This window comes from Cebus imitator, unplaced genomic scaffold, assembly GCF_001604975.1.
Source record: "Cebus imitator isolate Cc_AM_T3 unplaced genomic scaffold, Cebus_imitator-1.0 Scaffold39, whole genome shotgun sequence".
NCBI classification, from domain to species: Eukaryota; Metazoa; Chordata; class Mammalia; order Primates; family Cebidae; genus Cebus; species Cebus imitator.
Genome location: NW_016107354.1, coordinates 10,596,554 through 10,608,451, shown reverse-complemented (window position 1 = coordinate 10,608,451; position 11,898 = coordinate 10,596,554). Strand labels below are relative to the sequence as shown.

Here is an 11,898-nt window from a genome sequence, read left to right as displayed (position 1 = left end):
AGAGTCTTGCTTTGTCTCCCAGGCTGGAGTGCAGTGGCACAATCTTGCCTCACTGCAACCTCCGCCTCCCAGGTTCAAGCAATTCTCCTGCCTCAGCCTCCCAAGTAGCTGGGACTACAGGCACACACCACCATGCTCAGCTAATTTTTGTATTTTTAGTAGAGATGGGGTTTCACCATATTGGTCAGGCTGGTCTTGAACTCCTGACCTCATGATCTGCCACCTTGGCCTCCTAAAGGGCTTGGATTACAGGCATGAGCCACCGTACCTGGCCTTGTATTGCTTTTTAAAATAAAACCATTATATAATATTGAAATGAAAAAAATAAGACTTAGGTATGTACTCAATTTAAAGGCATAGGAATATAATGACAATTCATTGAGGTAATACTTGTAAAGCATTTAACACAGTGCCTAGGACATTTCAAGCCCTTAATCAAAATATTTACTGCCATTATAATTATTACCTTGTTATAATGTAGTAACGAATCAGACATCAGAATGTTCAAAACCAGGTCATCATTTTCTCTACCAATTATCTATTCCCCTCCTCATCCAGAAATCACTTTCAAAAAGTGCCACCCACTCCACTATCTTAGAAACTTTATTATCTTCTACTGTAAGTGGCATTCATAGTACTTTAGTAACTGCCCCTTTCAATTTTCCTTAACTTTATTTCCAATAATTTACCTTCTGCTCTAGTCAGTGCTACAGACTATACTTCCTAGAATGACAAAAGTATACAAAGATATAAATTTATTTCAAAATACAGTTTTGGCTATGTAAAAGCCTGGCATATACTATTGTGTTTATTTTCACATATTTTAGTAATTCTAAATAATTTATTACTCATGTTTTATTTTTTCTTTGAACAATTTATTTAGGAGATTTACTTTGTGTGTATGTGTGTGTGTGCGTACACACGCGCAGTTTTATTGTAACAAAGTAACTTGTACACTTTTAACATTTAAAACTGAGCATCATATTTCCTTTCCAGTGAAACAAAAAGAAAATTTAAAAAGAAACAGGAACAAAATTACAACAGAGAATGTCAATTCCAAATAAGATCCTACAGATTCTGCTGATTTTGCCATTGAGTGGCAGGGCTCAAGTCATCATTAGGAGAAAATTTATTTTTAAAATGTCATCTTAAACTGCAAGGATGTCTGTCAAATGTCACAATTAAACATGCCAAAGTAGAAGCCATGTTGTTAAAATGCCCGCTTAACCCACCTGAGCATCTCAAATCCATCCTTTGCTGACCGTCTATAACCCCATTTTTTTAAGTTTTTTTTTTTTCTTTTTTTAAACAAGAGAAAGTAGACAGATACATGTTGGTAAATGCTAACTGTCCTTATTCACACAGGGACACAGTATACTCTCTGAGCCCAATATACAGAGAAAGGAGGAGAAAGCTAGAATTCCATGCACTTCTACACAGGGGCCTACACCCTCCAACTTCCAGCAGAGGGAAGGAAGCAGGTTTTTCTTTTTTCCCACAGAACCTGGTGATGTCGATCCCATACAGTTTTTGTTGAGACAGGAAGGAATAAAAATGAATTTTGAACAGAAAGGGTTAGAAACTCTTTTCCCATTGCATTCTGCTCAAAGTATTTCCCCCCAGAATAAGTTGAGAACCATGGGATAGAGAAAAGAGACCTCAAGAACAGGGTGACTGAGCACAAGAGGGAAAAGAAACATAAACAAAAAAGACTGCAACTTGCTCCCAGGGACTGGAGAAATTTCTTAAAAAGGAAGGTTGGAATCCATCAGTGTTCTATTAGTCATCTCCTTCATCATTCTGTCCTTCCTCCCCTTCATCATCTTCATTTACACCTTCATCCTCATCCCCTTCTTCATCAATATCTTCTAATCCTTCCTCCTCTTCAACACCATCATCTTCTCGTTCTCCTTCTTCATCATCCATATCCGGAACCAAGCAGTATTGTAATGGGTTTGGCCAAATATCATCTTTGATGACCTCTCCCAACTCATCAGCACCTACATCAGAATGGTCAGTAAACCAGGTAAAGAAACTCTCTGGTTCCTCATGCTGCCTCTTCCTGATGGCTTTATTCTGCGTTTGACTTCAACATTTTGCCAGATCCTTTCCAGATTTCCATTTGATTTTGGTGGACTTTGAAGATGGATCACCACTCTCATTCTGATGAAATTCTTTGGAGAGAACTTTATTTTCAAAGTAAGGATTTTCATCAAATTAAAAATCTATTCTGTAACGTGATTTAATATCTTCAAATTCTGTCACTTAAACTCTGGTCAAATAATGCAGTGCCTCTTCGTCCTCCTCCCCAAGCAGTGCAGAGCAGTGCAGACACTTGTGGATGGTTGACAAATGTTGTTACCCAAAAATTTGGGGTCTTGGCAATCAATTCTGACCTATTCTGAAAAATGGTTTGCAGAATTTGTTACACCTCTGCTCTGCTCTTAAAATGTCCTCACTGGCTTGTTCTTAAGTCTATTTCATTTTGTACTTCATCAATGTGTTCAATTGCCTCTTGCTGTTTTTTCTCTCCCTTCTTCAGCAAGCCTGCAGAGGCTGATGCCTCCTCCCGTCCCAGAGCAGGAGATGGTCTTGGTTTCTTCTTTTGAGGCAGGAGTAGAGACTGACGTTTGGGGGCCATGCTGCTGGGGAAGTCAGAGAACCAGAGCAGGAGTCTCCTCGCTAGTCCCAAAGCAGGCAGAACACTCGAGATTTACTTTACCATATGTTTCTGAGTAGTTGTGCTTTCTTGGTTTGTAGAAACTTTTGACATTCTTTCAGAATTTTACTATGCTAGATGTCAAAAAGTATAGCCTGAATAATTCCTGGTTTAGAAACATGACTAGTGTTTTCTATTATCATTGTTGGTAATGTCCCACGAACATCTGAAAAATAGGAATATTCTCTATAGAGTACAAATTTTGAGATATATGTGGTAATTCACCTTTATGAATTATTTAATCCTTATGCTTGTATTTATTCTCCATGTTGCTTGTTACAAACTGAGAATGGTGTATTAAAATCTGCCACTGCAATTCTGTTTCTGCCAATCTTCCTTGCTTGTCTAAGATATTTGCTTTATGTGTATTCATGTTTTATTAGTGAACACAGATTCATATCTATAATGTCTGTATGATGAACTTTCCCTTTCATCAATATTAAGTGTCTATTCACAATTCTTTTAATGCTTTTTGCCTTGAATTCTATTTTTATAGATATTAATATTACATCCCCTACATTCTTTCTGTTCAGAATTGCTTTATAGTTTGCCAAATTCTGGGATTTTTTTTTTTTTAGTTATTAGTCTTATAATTTAATGTTGATTTTAAAAATACAAATGCATAGTTTTTGCCTTATAAGTAGGAAGCTAAACCTTTTATATTTAATTATACCATATAGTTAATATTTTGTTATTTTATATTTGACATTCTATATTGTAGGCTGCCCTGCCATTTTAAAAATATCTAAATGTTTTATTAAGAGGACTATGATTAATTTGCTTGTACCTGACGTGGTTATTTGGAAAACTAATGTATCTTTAATTCTATTAGAATTCACTTTTAAGATTTCCAACACCTTAATCTTATCTTCTTCCCCATGCTCTCTCATACATTTTATACATATGAGATAATACACACATACACACATACACATGCAGTACGTATGTATATATGTGTGTATATCTGTGTATGTTTCTATGTGAAGATATAGAGACATATCGGTGGTTGTAGAGCAATATATCACCTTAGACTTACATGTGAAATAGGAAACTTCATATGTATTCATTTTCCTTTGTGGTTGTACCACAACCCCCTATTTCCTATGGGACATTTTTCTCTTTAGATTTATATTTTCTTTTTAATATGTTCTGCCTTAGCAGTTAATTAATTTAAAACAATTATTTTAGCTCTCTTCTATAAGCAACTGGCTTTGATATTCTTTTCTGTGTCTTTAACGAAGTGCTTATTCTTGGGGTCATTATTTTAAATTACCCCCTGGTATGTGAAGTGCCTTATTCAGTGTGTTTTTTGAACTGTTAAACTTTCTATTATCATCATATAGAAAGAAAAATTTGGCTGGAATTATTCATTGAATCACATAATTTTCTCCACCAAAATGTAGTAGCATTTATCTTTTATCTTTTGATTTCTTTTGCAGAGAAAAGCTTTGGGACGTACCAGATTTTTGTTTCTTTGAGGCTATACTTTTCATTCTTATTTCCTCCTCTATAGAATTTTGTATACTTGAAAACAATTGTTTACCTTTGAAAACATCATCAGGATGTACTTAGGTGTAACACTCTATTATTGTTAGCCAAAGTCTGTGTTCTACAGATGAATGTATGTTTCAGCTTTATAACCTATTATTATATAATTTACTTATCTATATTATTTTGGTATGTCTCATTTGAGAAGCACTGCTGTGGCTGTATCTTATCTGCTACCTTCAGACTCATCTTTTTTTGTCTTTCCCTATGCTTTCAAAGACAACTTCTTAATTTTGAATTATCTACCATTAGTTATATTTGTAATGTGTTATTTATTTATATTACAGTATGGGAATTTTAATTCTGCTCTTTTTTTATTTTTACCCAAGACAGAGTCTCACCCTGTTGCCCAGGCTGGAACACGGTAATGTGATCTCAGCTCACTGCAACCTCTGCCTCTCAGGTTCACGCGATTCCTGTGTTTCAGCCTCCCAAGCAGCTGGGATTACAGGCACATGCCACCATGCCAGGGTAATTTTTGTATTTTTAGTAGAGACAGGGTTTCACCATGTTGGCCAGGCTGGTCTCGAACTCCTGACCTCAAGTGATCCACCTGCCTCAGCCTCCCAAAGTGCTGTGATTACAGGCATGAACCACTGTTCCTGGCCCTAATTCTGCTCTTGAATTTTCAATATTCTTGTAGTGGTTTCTTCCTCTCAGTCAAGATGACTATCATCTCAGATTATTGACTTTTTATGGCTTATTGGCTTTTTATAGCATTCTGATATCTTCTTGTGATCATATATCTTTATTTCCTATCATAATGAGATAGCATCTAAATTGCCCTTTGTTTCCTGTAAAGCATCATTTACAAGAGTATGCATTTCCTCTATGTCTTTAGAGTAATATTGTCATGTTACTCAGGTGAATTTTTAAATTATCTCATTTATTTTCCTTTTTATGCATCTTTAAAGGAACAGAGAACAACTAGTGATTACTGGGTGCTATTATTTGCCCTTTCCATATTTAAAATTGGAAGGCAGATTGACAAGTCTCTTAGTTCATTGTGTTGCTATAAAGAAAAATTCTGAGACTGAGTAATTTATAAAGAAAAGGGGTTTATTTGGCTTATTGTTCTGCAAGCTATACAGAAGCATAGGCTAGCATCTGCAACTGGTGAGGACCTCAGACCGCTCCCACTCATGGCAGACAGGGAAGGGAGTCAGCATGTACAGACATCACACAGTTAAGAGTGAGAGAAGCAAGCAGAGAGAGAGAAAGACAGGGAGGTGTCAGGCTCTTTCTAACAACCCGCTCTCATGAAAACTAATAAAGCAAGAACTCCCTCATTACCAAGAGGACAGCACCAAGACATTCATCTGATTATGCCCTACCTCCAACGCTGGGGATCAAATTTCAACATAAGATTTCAGGGCACAAGCATTCAAATTATAGCAACATGAATAAACCTTTGCCCAGTCATCAAATACAGCTCTGCTGGCCAGTGATAGTGTCTTTTCTAATCTCCACTATCTGGTTCTGTGACTCTAAGAAGGATTTTTGTCCTAGGAAACTGAGAGAGTTTGAAGTCCTTCTTTAACCAATTCAACCTATGAAAAGTCCCAATTCCAAACACATGTACTATTTCCAGGTCACTTTCTCCATCAGCCCTGCCTCCACAACTGTGTGTGACGTAATCACAGATCTCAACGATGTCCCAAACCTTGTTTACAGTTACAATCTCTAGTAGGCAAAAGGGCCAATGAAGAGCATCTGAGGGGAAAATCTGACTTCCTCCACCTTAGCATGTGATATCCGTGTTACACAGGGTCAGCCCCATTTCTGGTTGATGTGGAATTTCACCCATGCTAAACACTAATGGGTTGGCTTGAGCCTGCTTCCAATCCTTTTCTATTAGCTGTGCCAATCTCATACAGAGAATAAAAGATCATTTCCACAGCTGTGGTTCTCAATCCAACTCATAAGCATTAGTGTCAATAAAACTTCCCCCAGACTCTGGAAAACTGTTTAGTCATCCTTAGTTAACAGTTAAAGAGTCCAGTTATGTATGTGTTTATAAGAATTTGCTCAGAATCAATAAAATTCCAAGAGATACATAATGAGAGGTTCTAATAGATTCCAACAATTATTCCTATTGTTCTAGGACCGGGATTATCTCCTGACCATGCATAATAATGATACTTCTCAACTCCGTACCCCATGAGCCATTACAGAAAAAATAAAAGATAAGGAGAATATTGCTGGAAATTTACATTCTTATGAATTCAAGAGTGAAGCGAGTTGAAAACACTGTAGAGCTGAGGGCTTGTCCAAGACTGATCTTAGGCCAGGTATGCTGGCTCATGCCTGTAATCCCAGATGTTTGGGAGGTTAAGGTGGGAGGATCACTTGAGCACAGGTGTTTGAGATAAGCCTGAGCAAACATAATGGAATGCCATCTCTACAAAATAAAAATAAAAAAATAAAAATTTTCCAGGCAGAGTTGGGAGAATCACTTGAGCCCAGGAGATCAAGGCGGTAGTAAGCCATCACTGAACCACTGCACTCCGGCTGGGTGACAGACTAAGACTCTGCCTCAAAAAACAAAAAAGCAAAGACTGATCTGAGAATGAGCCACTCATGGTTAACTCAAGCCTGAAGCTCCTGCCTCTTGCAGGTGATATGATAGTAAAAACAGGCATGTGTAAACAAAGAGCATTCAGAGTAGAGCAATATATGTACTTGTTATCAATCCACCTTTAAGGAAGATATATGGAGGTATGAGGAAGGATCTGTGCAACAGGCACTGGATAGATCACAACATAGATTGTTTTTAATTGCAGATTTAAAAGGTACTAGGTTCCAGTATTCAGGAGTTCCTTGGGTATAGTATACCTATTGCTGCTCCTTCCTAACAAATTTGTCATGTTGAATTTAATAAATAATCTGAAAGTCTAAATATTTTATACCTCAAGCCATCTCCCTAATCTCTGTATAAAAATGAGCCCTACATAGGAAAGAGGGACGTGAGCCCACAGGTGTCACTATCCATCCAGTCGGTAAAGGAAACTGACATAATCCTAGACTATTGAATTCGTTCTCTGCCCATGCAAAATTAATTTTTAACACCTGTTAATTCAACCTCAGAGAATTCTCTGAATTTCTCCCTACATCTTAGCCTCACACATCCATACATACATCATTCACTGACACTACCGAAAATCAGATCTCTTTGTTTCCCAATGGGAGTATAAAATAGGCTCCTGCTAGTCTTTCTCCAGGTGTTCTCAAGCTTGGCTGCATGTCAGGATCATCTGGAAAGCTTTTTCCAAAAAGTTGCTGTATGGCTGAACTTTGTGTTAGATAAATTATATATCAGTAAGTCTGCTTTTAAAACACACACACACACACACACACACACAGACAAACACACACAGACCGGTAAATTCCATCTAAGACTAATTAAATTAGTATCTCTGGAAGACTGACCCTAGCATTACAATTTTTAAAAAAATTCACAAATAGGCCAGGTGCGGTGGCTCACGCCTGTAATCCCAGCACTTTCGGAGGCCGAGGCGTGTGGATCACAAGGTCAGGAGTTCAAGACCAGCCTGGCCAAGATGTTGAAACCCCATCTCTACTAAAAATACAAAAATTAGCTGGGTGAGGTGGCACATGCCCATAATCCCAGCTACTCAGGAGGCTAAGGCAAGAGAATCGCGTGAACCTGGGAGGTAGAGGTTGTAGTGAGCAGAGATCGCGTCATTGCACTCTAGGCTGGGTGACAGAGTGAGATTCCGTCTAAAAAAAAAAAAATTCACAAATAATAGTAATGAACAGTTAGAGTTAAGAATCACTACTCTAGTCTCATACATCAGCAGCTTCCAAACCTGGATTACCAGAATTGCCTGTGGAGAGTTTTGAAATATAGAAACATATATAATTGTATTATATTGTATATAATACAATTTCTACAACCACCTCACACCACAGACCCCAACTTCTGATTCATTAGATCTGAAATACTCTTAATTTTTAATTAAATTTAACAAATGCCACCTAGATGATTCTGCTGATAATCAGCTGGGTACCACTGCATTATAACAGGCTGTCCACCTAAGAATGCTGCTGCTTCTCAAATGTTAAAGTGCATACAAATGACCCAGGAATCTTGTTAATATGCAGAATCTGATTCAGTAGGTCTGGGAGGGTCCAAAGATTATGTATTTCTAATAGAATCCCAGTTTATGCTGTTGTTACTGGTCCCAGAACCACACCTTGAATTGCAAGAACTTTATTCTCTTAGAAATGTAATTTGACACAAAAACTTACCCTCAACTAATAAGCCTTAAAGACTGCCTTTTCCAGCCTTCCTCTAGTTCTCCAGTATGTAATTTCATTTTTTTAAACTCCTGACTACTTTACCTTCAACACCTGTTTGAAGGAGGTAGTTTCCCTATATTCTTTAGCTTAGACCTTTTTTTTTTCCTTTGCCTAAAAGAGACCTCTTTAAAATTACCTCCACTCTCTCTGTACATTTCTGAACAGGTAACTGAAAAAAATGATTCATTTTCCATTTATAGCACTCAAATTTATTGGTTGAATCTAGCAACAGAAGTAATGTTTAGAAATATATTACTAAAATGTAAAGTAATGAAACAACTCAACTACTTTTAATGTTTTCATTTTACTTCCTTCAAATCTCATTGCAAATGCTACTTCCTCCAGGAAGCCTTCCCTAACTGTGCTTGTTAATAACAACATTTGGTTCTGTGAGCTTGTATTACCTTCAGAACCACCAAGTGGTCTTTGATTACATACAGCTATGATTCCATACATGGGCTTTAAGCATCAAGGTCTTGCCCTGCCCATGAAAACTTGCAGATTCAAAGGGCTGGCATTTCCTTGGCTCAACACTAAGCCATTACACAAGGACTCAACTTGAAAATCAACTAATTCACTAGATAAGCTGTACTTGCTGACATACATGTATAACTAACCATAGATTCCCAAAATTGTCAGAGCGCAGTGGACCCAAAATTGGTGTATATCTGTATTTTTCCTTCTTCCATTCAGCAAACTGACCCAAGCCATCCTGGAATGTGTACCCTCTGATTTTTTCTTTAAAATCTCCAGGCACTAAGACTCTGGATGAATCCTAAGTAATCTACTCAAAGAAGACCCACAATGGTTACTAAATATTATGAAAGAAATGCTAGAGCTGATGAAAGCTTGTCATCTGTTTCCAAGGTGATGACATCAAACAGACCCAACATAATTTCCAGGCTTTAAGAAGCCCTATTCCAAGACATCTTCTGCTAAATTGACAACGAGACACCTACAATGTCAGCAACTGAGAAAAAAAAGAAGGAGGTTGTCTAGAAGGTAAAGGTTCAGGGAGTTTGGTATTATACCTGATGAAGGAAGAAAGAGCAAGCTAGATTAAAAGGTCAGGGACACATTTCTGGGTGTTGTGTATTCAAGCAGGAAGTAGAACACATGTTAATGAAATGTGGGCTACAGCTGTATTGCTGACTAAAATGTACACATATGGCTAATGGCACATATTCTAAATAATCAACAGAAAAAGAAATGTTTTGCTTCTAAGACAACAAAATTAGGGCATGTTATTCCTTACTGATATTGCCTGAGGCAGCCAAGTCTCATTATAGCTTTGAAGCATACGTTCTTCACTCCTTTTTCAGTTCCTCTTTACTGATTTCTCTGGCATGAACAGTAGTTTTGTTTCTCCGTATAAATCTCTGCCAAGCTTTATATGCTAGGTTTTGTTACAACTTAACCACCTATCTTTAGTCTGTCATTTTTTATTTCTCCCATCCCTATAAAGAATTGTTACTGTGCTATGTTCCTCATAGAAAATGCCAAGAACTTGCAGTATGAAGAATGCTCTTATACAATGACCTATTGATGTTTAAAATGAAAATAGAATTCAAGTCAAAGGTCTGCAGCTGGGGAGAAAAAACAACTTACCTGAGAATTATAAATAAAACCCAGAGATCACCTTATAAAGGACAATAATAGTAAGAGAACTGTGTTGCGTGTAGCTTCAATATTTCAACTTGGATTGTTCTTTCCTTCAAATAATAAGAGAGTAATTTATAAGCACTCTGCAATTCTATTTCAGGCCATTGCACTTGTGCTTAATAATACCCACACTTACTGCTCTGATTATTGTATGCCATTTGGCTACTAGCAACATAAGCTACCCAAAATTTCATCTGCCACATTCGAAACTCAAATGGCTTGCACAACAAAGCTAAACAAGTTATTAGACCAGGTCTTGAAAAATATATGTTAGTTGCTAGTTTAAATTTATTCTCTTCTGCATTGGTGACAAGGCAAAGTAATCCCCATGATAATGAGAAGATTGCAGCTTCCAAATTTTTGTTTCTCATGGGCATCTGCTATCAAATTGGGCAGCATAATGAAAACCTCTGATCATTTTTGTGAGACAAAGTGAGCCATCAGAGATAAAAGAAACCCTATGCAGACATCAGACACCAAGCCAGAAGAAAGGTAAATATATTCACTCAAAGACACTCATTATTTAAGAGAAGGAAATAGAAATGCTTCCTGGATTGACCATCTCATTAAGTCACCCATTCAGCAAAAAGGACTCAAAGAACTTTCCATCTTCTTCCCTCTCAGAACCCAGCTTTGATTCCTGATATCTACATCCATGAACCACCTACTGCTTCCAGGAGTCACTCAACAGTCTGGAAACATGGCTTGAAAGAGAGGGAGATTGGAAGTCCAGTTATCCTCAAGCTTTAGCCTTATGAAGTAAGAGATGGCCAGAGACTGACTTGTCCAAAGTTATACTGATATGAAAAGGTCATTGGATGTTAGGAGGCTGCCTTGGGAAATATCATTTTAAACTTATCCACTCTTCCTTCCAGCTGCAAAATATTCTTTCTAGTTTTTCAAAATTTATTTCAAAAGATGTAGTAACTTAATGCTAATTATACAACAACTCTCATTATTATTATTGCCATCCTTACTATTCATTGAGAGGACAATATGTGCTAGGCATGTTGCTAACTGCTTAAGATGCATTATCCATTAATTCACTTAAGTAATATTTACTGAGTGTATGTTATGGGCACTGGAGTTATTGCAATGCTCAAACCAGAGGTGATCGCTTCTCCAAAGATAATATGCAATTCTGGCTTATTAATTTATTTATCGTCAGAACAAACTCACTAGAGAGGTACCATTATTTATATTTTGCAAATGATAAAACTGAGGCCCCACATTTGCCTAAGATTACACAGCGAAACAGGCAGGACTTAAAACCAAGTCACCCTGCAAAACCGCACTCTTAACCTCATAGCTATGCTGCTGTTCTGAGATCTGAGGCAAACCTAGACTATATGAAACAGGAGGTCAAAAAACAAAAGTTAGCCCTTAAAATGTTTGGTGTCAGCCAGGAGCAGTGGCTCAGGCCTATAACCCCAGCACTTTGGGAGGCTGAGGCGGGCAGATCATAGGGTCAGGAGTTTGCGACCAGCCTGACCAACATGGTGAAACCCTGTCTCTACTAAAAATACAAAAAATAGCCAGGTGTGGTAGTGCATACCTGTAATCCCAGCTACTCAGGAGGCTGAGGCAGGAGAATTGCTTGAAGCCAGGAGGTGGAAGTTGCAGTGATCCAAGATTGTACCACTGCA

General features: G+C 37.6%; 1 protein-coding gene and 1 pseudogene across 3 annotated transcripts in view; both read right to left on the bottom strand.

Annotated features, from left to right (window-relative positions):
- NELL1 (neural EGFL like 1) overlaps positions 1-11,898 on the bottom strand; it is an 888,103-nt gene that overhangs the window by 480,438 nt on the left and 395,767 nt on the right. The window lies entirely within an intron of this gene.
- LOC108302315 lies at positions 1,596-2,665 on the bottom strand (annotated as a pseudogene).